Consider the following 8,155-nt stretch of genomic DNA (forward strand, 5'->3'; position numbering starts at 1 on the left):
GTTACTCCAGCACTTTATTTCTTTTTCTGTACTTCTCTTTGTTTTGCAACACTTTGTGAGGTACAGAAGATTCCAGCATCTATACCGTTTCTCTCCCCGACTACAATCAGTCTGAAGAAGGGACCCGTCCTGAAACGCCGCCTGTCCATTCCCTCCACAGATGCTGCCTGACCTGCTGAGTTGCTCAAGTTAAAACACCTATTATCCACTGTTCCTGACCAATTGTGCAAAAGACAAAGTTATTGAAACAGCAGTCACAGGTCTGGGTTCAAATCCACCACCATACCAGATGGAGAGTTATCAGAGCTCTAGATTTAAAAGGGAATGGTGACTGTGAACGATTAGATTGTAGAGGAAGCCCATCTGCCTCACTAATCCTCTGTCGGTGGAAACATTGGCAATGTGGCTGACTCTTGATTCTCCTCTTGGCCAAGGCAACTCCTTGAGTGAGGAGCGATTGGGGACGGACATGGAATGGTGACCATGCCACCAATCCCTGCATCGCACAACATAATAGAATGCTAATCCATTCCTTCAGGAACCAGGGTTATAAGTGAAGACGGCTGGAAATGTTGTCATATACAGCACAGAAACAGGCCCTTCGGCCCAGCTTGTCCATGCCAACCATGATGCCCCATCTACACCCGTCCCACCTGACCGGGTTTGGCCCATACCACTACAAACCTATCCTATTCGGAGACTGACCAATTCTCAATTAGTATTGGCGTCATGTTTTATGGGGAAAAGGCAGGAGAATGGGGTTGAGAGGGAAAGATGGATCAGCCATGCTTGAAGACCCACCAATGCCAGGCCAACTCCTGCCTGAATTGGCTTTGCCAAACTCTCAGGCGATTAAAGATGGCATAAATAATTTCCCTCAGCGACTGGTGGTGGTCTAGAACAGAAAGAGAGAACGTGGATGTACACGAGGTGTAATCTACAACACAAATCGACTGGGAGCTGGGCTAGGGCCAGATACGATGGGCCAAATGGCTGCCTGCAAATCTCTCTGTAGTTTCTCCAAGTTCAGGTTCCCCAGCTGCCTTCCATCTGCAATCTTCCTTTAAACCCATACAAGTTTGTGGTGGTCAATCCCTTTAGTCTTGTTCTGCATTCACATACTGTCCCCTTCACTCTAGTTACAGCACTTGAGTTTGGCATGCCTAGTACTATCTGATTGGATTGCATAGCATGCTAAACAAACTTTTCACTGTACAATATGACAATAATAAACCTAAACACAAAGACAGTGAGATACAAGGAACTACAGATACAGGTTTAATAGATGAAAAGACACAAAGTGCTGGAGTAACTCTGCGGGTCAGGCAGCAACTCTGGAGAACAGGGATAGGTGGCGTGTCTGGTCGGGACTCTTCTTCAGACAGGTAGCCTGAAGTAAGGTCCTGATCCGAAGCATCGCCTAATGCTGTTCTCCAGAGACGCTGCCTGATCCGCTGAGTTCCCGATGTGGAAACAAGATCCACGATTCACCCTTAAGTTCTACCAGGAGCCTCCCAGATCCCGCTGTGAAAAAGCCACGGAAAATTTACTGAGGTGCTAAAGAAGATTGCGTGGCTGTTTTTTCCCCTCATTTCCTTGCTATCTACCGGCAGAAAGGAGTGGTAGAGTTGCTGCCTTACAGCGCCAGAGACCCAGGTCCAATCCTGACTACGGGTGCTGTCTGTACGGAGTTTGTAAATTCTCGATGTGGCCGCATGAACTTTCTCCGGGTGCTCCGGTTTCCTCCCACGCTCCAAAGACGTGCAGGTTTGCAGGTTAATTGGCTTTGGTAAAATTGTCCCTAGGTGTGTAAGATAGTGTTAGCGTACGGGATGATTGCTGGTCGGTGTGGACTCGGTGGGCTGAAGGGCCTGTTTCCATGCTGTATCTCTAAAGTCTACCAGTTTATCAACTAAAAAAAATACTGGAGACCTTCCAGGAATTCCTTCCAACACAGCTGATAAACCCACATCTCATCAAGAGCTGAATCCAGAACAGACAAATATTCAATGGGGAGAAGCAATTGTTAAATCGTTGGCATTATTTTGGCAATGTGTGTGCAGTGCAGTTGCCAGTTATCCAGCCTGTCAGACCCACTGACCAGGGAGAACCTCTCTCACTTTCAAGCTTCAAGGCCCTTCGGCCCAACTTGCCCACACCGACCAAACATGCCTCATCTACAGTACACAAAAATGCTGGAGAAACTCAGCGGGAGCAGCAGCATCTATGGAGCGAAGGAAATAGGCAAAGTTTCGGGCCGAAACCCTTCTTCAGACTTATCTACACCTGCCTCATCTACACCTGCCCACATGCCTGTGTTTGACCCATATCCCTCTACACTTGTCCTGTCATGTACCTGTCCAAATGTTTCATAAACGTTGCGATAGTACTTGCCTCAACTACCTCCTCCAGCAGCTCATTCCATACACCCACCACCCTTTGTGTACAAAAGTTACCCCTTGGGTTCCCATTAAATCTTTCCTCCCTCACCATAAACCTGTTCCCTCTGGTTCTCCATTCCCCTACTCTGGGCAAAAGACTGTGCGTTTAGCAAAAGACTCTGTGCCTTTGTGGTCCAAAGTCAAACCCAAAGTAATAGCAGACGGAAGAAGGGCGGCACAATAGCACAGTTGGTGGAGCCAGGGCCTCACAACCACAGACACCTGGCTTTGATCCTGACCTCGGGTGCTGTTTTTGCTGAATTTTGCTGAATTTGTGTGTTCTCCCTGTGACCGTGTGGGTTTTCTCCAGGTACTCCAGTTTCCTCCCACATCTCAAAGACATGCACGTTTGTAGGTTAATTGGCCTCTGTAAATTGCCCCTAGTGTTTTAGGGGGAGTGGAGGAGAAAGTGGGATAACATAGAACTAGTGTAAACAGGTGATCGATGGTCAGCGTGGATTCGGTGGGCCGAAGGACCTGTTCCCATGCTGTACCTTTCATTCAATTAATCATTTCCAGAGTAGAGATCCACAGAGCGATGGGGGCCTACATGCAAGGTGAAGAATCTTTTCACTGAGGAACAGACACACACAAAATACACAATTTGTAGTATTGCATGCAGTTCTGGTTGCCCCATTACAGTAAGGACGAGGAGGCTTTGTAAATGGTGCAGACGTGGATTACTAGAATGTTGCCCAGATTAGGGGGGGTATTAGCTGCAAGGAGGGATTGGACATACTTGGACTGTTTTCTCTGGAATGCTGGAAGCTGAGAGGAGACTTATAGAAGTATATAAAATTATGAAAAGCATAAATAGGGTGGACAGTCAGAATCTTTATCAACCAGGGTGGAAATGTCAAAGATTAATGTGAGGGGGGGAAAGATTTAATAGGAACTTAAGGGTTAATGTTTTCACACATAGGGTGGTAGGTTTATGGAAGGCAGGTACTATCACAATGTTTAAGAAACATTTAGACAGGTACAGGGAAAGGACAGGTTTAGAGGGGTATGGGCCAAATGCAGGCGGGTGGGACTAGTGTAATTGTGGCATGTTCGTTGGTGTGGGCAAGTTGGGCCAAAGGGCCTGTTTCCGCCCTGTATGACTCGATGACTATGACTAGAGGGCAGAGCTTTAAGGTTGGAGGGGCAAAGTTTAATGGAGATGCGTGCAGCAAGTTGTTTTTCATTTACACAGAGTAGTGGGAGCCTGGGACACGCTGCCAAGGCTGGTGGCGGAGGCAGATATTAGTGTTTAAATAGGTACAAAGATACAAAAGGAATGGGAGGATATGGATCAGGTTAAGGCAGCGAAGGTTAATTTACCTTGCCATCATGTTCAGCATAAGCAAAGTGGGCCAAAGGGCCTGTTCCTGAGCTGTACTGTACTAAGCACTACACAAAGTACAGGCACACCCTCACATGTGTAAAGTGGAACAGAGAGAGTGTAAAGATACGTTATTTGGAAAAAAGTGGGGCTTATAGAGAGGGGAGAGCAGAAGAGTTGGACAGACTTGGATTGTTTTCTCAGGAACGGCAGAAGTTGTGGAAGATCTGATAGAAGTACATAAAGTTACACGAGGCATAGATGGAGTAGACATTCAGAACATTTTCCTAGGTTGGAAAAATCAAATACTAGAGGGCATGACTTTAAGGAGAGAGGCGCAAAGTTAAAAGGAGAAGTGCGGAGCAAGTTGGGGTTTTTTACACACACACACACACACACACACACACACACACACACACACACACACACACACACAGTGTTGGAATGTGCTGCCAGGGTGGTGGTGGAGGCAGATACGATAGTGACATTCAAGAGGCATTTAGATAGCTGCATGGAAGTGCGGGGAATGGAGGGATATGGATCACGTTCAGGCAGATGGGAGATGGTCTGGGCATCATGTTCAGCATGAACATTGTGGGCCGAAGGGCCCGTTCCTGTGCTGTACTGTTCTAGTGCTACGTTCAATCACATTAGTCAGCGTGCCGCACGATGGGAGTGCCGCGCTGTGTGAATGGATAACTAAATGCTGTTACCCATGGCAACATCAAACCGGCAGGCTAACCCATAGCAACAGCCACGGTAACCAGGCCTGATGCTCATACAGTCATTGTGTGGGAGATTGAGACTGAGACCAGAGATGGGGGAGGATATACAATATACCCAGGGTTGGGGCAGAGTGGCTGTTGTGTTAAGAGGTGATTTTACTGGAATACATCCTCCTCCTCGCTGCCAATCCCAAAGTCCCCAAAAGACAGAAGAATATCACTTGATAGACACAATATGCTGGAGTAATTCAGCGGGTCAGGCAGCAACTCTGGAGAGACAGAACAGGTGACGTTTAGGGTCGAGACCCTTCTTCAGACTGAGAGTCAGGGGAGAGGGAAACAAGAGATATAGAAGGTACACAGACCAAATGAATGAAAGGCCTGTAAAAAGCAACGGTGATCAAGGATAGGTGGAGCCCACAATGGTCCATTGTTGGTGGTGGGGAAGATGATATTGAATGATACAAACAGAGAAACTCAGCACGTTGACTAGGGGGAGGGAGGGGAAGCAAGAGAAATCAATACTCATACCACTGGGTTGTAAGCTGCTCAAGCGAAATATGAGGTGCTGTTCCTCGTATTTCTATGTGACTTACTCTGACATCCCTTGCCATATTGGTGCCTTGAGATACAGCGTGGAAACAGGCCCTTCAGCCCACCGAGTAGCGATCGCCCCCTACACATTAGGGACAATTTTTACCAAAGCCAATTAACCTAAAAAAACAGACGTCTTTGGAGTGTGGAAGGAAACCAGAAAACCCACGAGGTCACAGGGAGATTGTACAAACAGCACCTGTAGTCAGGATCGAACCCGGGTCTTTGCGCTATAAAGTAGCAGCTCTACCCGCTGTGCCACCGGGTCACCCCTAAACTACCTGCACCATACTTTGATACACCATGTACAGCAACAATTATTTAAAAAAAAAAAAAATTCTTGCACACGGGCAGAAATCGTTAAAAAGTTCCTTCAACATTTAAAAATCTCAAGATAATTAAAATAATCACCATAAAATTCTTAGGAGTAAGTTGAAAGTATGATATTTTAATGCTTAGAAACCAGGAACTGCAGATGCTGGTTAATACACAAAAGAACACAAAGTGCTGGAGTAACTCAGTGGGTCAGACGGCATCGCTGGAGAACATGGACGGTGACCTTACAGGTTGGATCCCTTCTTCAGACTCATTCTAAAGTTGTTTGCATTGAAGTCGAATTGAATACAACAATTTCACATTGCTGGTTATGTCTCCAACGCCTGTCTATACTTTTACCTGACCTCTCAAGGTAAATGCACAGTCACTTGCCCAGAGTCAGGGAATCGAGAACCAGAGGATAGAGGTTTAAGGCGAGGGAGGAATGATTTAATAGAAACCCAAGAGGTAGCCTTTTTTTAAACACAAAGGGTGATGGGTGTATGGAACGCGCTGTCGGAGGAGGTAGTTGAGGCTGGTACTATCACAACGTTTAAGAAGCATTTAGACAGGTACATGGATAGGGTGTACCTATCCATGGAAGGCACATGGATAGGACTGGTTTAGAGGGATATGGGCCAAACGCAGGCGGGACTAGTGTAGATGGGACATGTTGGTCGGTATGGGCAAGTTGTGCCGAAGGGCCTGTTTCAGTGCTGCATAACTCTATAAACACTCAAGCCCGTTTTAATTTATTTATATACAATTGTTTACTAAGTACCAGTGAGGAGTTGGTTTTGATAAGATTTGTATTTATTTGCAAAACCTACCGATACCTAATCGCAAACTGGGCTATGTTAATAAAAGCCATCTCTCACACATCATCTATCTTAGGGAGATAATACCCCCACCATCGAAAAACAGAGAGAGAGAGAGAGAGAGAAATCGGTCACCAAAACGCGATTAACCGGGAGAAACTGACAAACTTTCTTCCAGAAAGGCAAGGAAAAAATGTACAAGATTCGAAACAATAAAATTACATTTGGTTAAAAAGACATTCAAACAATTGCTTCAGTGATGGGTTATGTTAGAGGGGAAAGCTAGTGGGGGGAGTAGGGGGGGAACGGAATCCCTGATTAAAATGCTGTGCTGATTTAACAGCAAACAACTAGTGCTGATTTAACATATATGTTCTAAAAAGAGAGAGAGAAAAAAAAAGCAAAATTGATTAAAGATGCATAAAAATCTTGACGCCAGTCTGTGTGTGTGCAGCCATGAATGTGTGCAAGAATATACTTCATTTATAAATGTAACATTAATAGTCCAGATTCGTTGATCCTATTCCTGTCTCTCACACACACAAAGATTCACACCAGGTTCTAGTGCAATACAAGAACTCCCCTTTTACACACAGCCTGTTCATCTACCCCCCTATCTAAATATATATTCAATGCAATTAAAAAAAAATCAAAAGCTGGGTATTTCCCCTGCTTTAAAAATCAAAACGTCGAGAGACAGTTAAAAAAAACTACTCACCAGAGAGGCAAGAAAAATTCAGGAGTTAAAAAACGTCAGGGAGAGGGAGAGGGCTAGGGAGAGGAGGTAAGAGAGAGGGGGAGAGAGAGAAAGAGAGAGAGAGAGAATAAGAAAGAGAGAGAGGGAGAGAGAGAGAGAGACTGGTTGTAGGCGGAAGGAACAACGCAGCCAATTCCACTGAGTCCCAGCACTCTCCACCGCAGTCGCAGGGGTGAGTGGGGTCGGCTCCGACACACGCCCCGCTCCCCAGCCACTGCAAGCCCGCAAGCAGAGAGCTCTCTGTCTTGCTGCCCCCTCTCTCTGGCCAGTCTACGGGTTGGAGCTGTGGGTTGTGGAGCGCGGAGACCAGGCAACACCACCAACCAAACCTCTCTTCCCTCTCCACTAGTGGAAGCTTCCTGGATCACAGTTAATCCCCAATCCCAGGGTAGGGGGGTGGAAGAATGAGTGGAGACAGATTTTCAACAGCTGCACATTCCCCCTCACCTTTAAAATGCATATTCTTTATTAAAAATAAATGAAATCCTCGCCCCTGCATCCCTGTACAAGCATCCACCCGGAGTCCCAACCCATCCCCGCACACAGGGCAGGCACGTTTAATATTTGATGTCCCTGGGTTTTGACTTGCATCTGATTCTTGTCATTAATGATTCATGTGGCCACCCAGAGAACAGGAATTGTTCAAATAAAATAAACTGCAGGTGCTGAAAATCTGCAATACCAACAGAAACACTCAGCAGGTCGGGCAGCATCTGTAGAGAGCGATGTTTAGTTTCAGGTCAAAGATTTGGTCAGTGCAGGAAGAGAGAGAGAATCAAGTTATTTTTAAGTGTTTTCTTTCTAATTTATTTGCTCCCTTTTTACATCTAACACTGGGGACAGTACTGGTGGGGACGGGTCTGTCGTTGTATAACACTGGGTGGGGTACAGTACTGGTGGGGATAGGTCATAGAGTGATATAGTGTGGAAACAGGCCCTTCGGCCTATCTTGCTCACACCGGCCAACATGTCCCAGCTACACTAGTCCCACTTGCCTGCGCTTGGTCCATATCCCTCCAAACCTGTCCTATCCATGTACCTGTCTAACTGTTTCTTAAACGTTGGGATAGTCCCAGCCTCAACTACCTCCTCTGGCAGCTTGTTCCATACACCCACCACCCTTTGTGTGAAAAAGTTACCCCTCAGATGCCTATTAAATCTTTTCCCCTTCACCTTGAACC

The 8,155-nt window shown here is 46.2% G+C and overlaps 1 protein-coding gene across 2 annotated transcripts in view; it reads right to left on the bottom strand.

Annotated features, from left to right (window-relative positions):
• The window catches only part of raly (RALY heterogeneous nuclear ribonucleoprotein), a 50,828-nt gene extending 43,490 nt beyond the window's left edge, over window positions 1–7,338 (bottom strand). Inside the window, exon 1 of one of the 2 annotated variants that reach the window (XM_033041735.1) lies at window positions 6,936–7,338. The gene's annotated coding sequence lies outside the window, so the exon portion shown is untranslated. The remainder of the gene's footprint in view (window positions 1–6,935) is intronic. The other variant, XM_033041734.1, reaches the window with a different exon arrangement.
• Window positions 7,339–8,155: the final 817 nt, after the last annotated feature.

The sequence above is a fragment of the Amblyraja radiata genome, chromosome 23 (genome assembly GCF_010909765.2).
Source record: "Amblyraja radiata isolate CabotCenter1 chromosome 23, sAmbRad1.1.pri, whole genome shotgun sequence".
Taxonomy (NCBI): Eukaryota; Metazoa; Chordata; class Chondrichthyes; order Rajiformes; family Rajidae; genus Amblyraja; species Amblyraja radiata.